We start from the raw sequence: 212 nt of genomic DNA, 5'->3' as shown, positions 1-212 counted from the left end.
GTTGGTGGGAATAGCAAACTAGTACAGCCACTATGGAGAACAGTGTGGAGATTCCTTAAAATACTGGAAATAGAACTGCCTTATGACCCAGCAATCCCACTGCTGGGCATACACACTGAGGAAATCAGAAGGGAAAGAGACACGTGTACCCCAATGTTCATCGCAGCACTGTTTATAATAGGCAGGACATGGAAACAACCTAGATGCCCATC

Source organism: Bison bison, unplaced genomic scaffold (assembly GCF_000754665.1).
Source record: "Bison bison bison isolate TAMUID 2011002044 unplaced genomic scaffold, Bison_UMD1.0 scf7180017858760, whole genome shotgun sequence".
NCBI lineage: Eukaryota > Metazoa > Chordata > Mammalia > Artiodactyla > Bovidae > Bison > Bison bison.
This window is presented reverse-complemented; position numbering follows the sequence as displayed.